The sequence below is a fragment of the Neofelis nebulosa genome, chromosome 1, assembly GCF_028018385.1.
Source record: "Neofelis nebulosa isolate mNeoNeb1 chromosome 1, mNeoNeb1.pri, whole genome shotgun sequence".
Taxonomy (NCBI): Eukaryota; Metazoa; Chordata; class Mammalia; order Carnivora; family Felidae; genus Neofelis; species Neofelis nebulosa.
Window position 1 is genome coordinate 126,056,576 of NC_080782.1, and position 726 is coordinate 126,057,301.

The 726-nt window shown below is 31.8% G+C and overlaps 1 protein-coding gene across 6 annotated transcripts in view; it reads left to right on the top strand.

The window, feature by feature from the left end:
- Window positions 1–726, top strand: part of KLHL3 (kelch like family member 3) — a 278,377-nt gene that overhangs the window by 55,501 nt on the left and 222,150 nt on the right. The window lies entirely within an intron of this gene.

The window sequence follows — 726 nt, forward strand, 5'->3', positions numbered from 1 at the left end:
AGTGAGTAGACAAAGATATTAAAACCGCTATTATAAATATGCTTTACTTGTTAAAGTGATAGAAGAAAACATGAGTATAACAAGGAGAGAAAATGGAAGATACAAAACAAAAGATCCAAATCTAGAAATTAAAAATATTTGTGATGAGAAGTACTTTGGATGGGATTAATAGATTAGACATAGTAGAAGAAAAGATTAGACACTTGAAGGCATAACAATAGAAACTATCCAAAATAAAGCACAGAGAAAAAAGACTGAAGCAAAGCAAAGAAAACAATGAATAGAGCATCAGTATGCTGTGGGACAATATCATATAATTGGAGCTGGAGAAGGGCAGTGACACCAGAAAAATATTTAAGGAAATAATGGCACATAAAAAGGATCTGGAGAACTCTTTCTCTGTTGTGATGACAGATAAGGTTGCTTCTCAGCAGGTAAAGAATGGTTTCATTATGAACAGTCAGAAAGCTCTAATCTACACACTGACCCTTTTAGAGGTCTTCTATTTTCTCTCCTTGTTATACTTATGTTTTCTTCTATCACTTTAACAAGTAAAGCATATTTATAATAGCTGTTTGAATATCTTTGTCTACTCTATGCTGTCATTTCTGTATTCTATTTCTGTAATTGAATTTTATCCATGTTATGAATGTATGATCCTGTTTATTTGCATCCCCTGTAATTTTTCATAAGTATCCAGAAATTATGTCATTTCCCTTCCTTTAG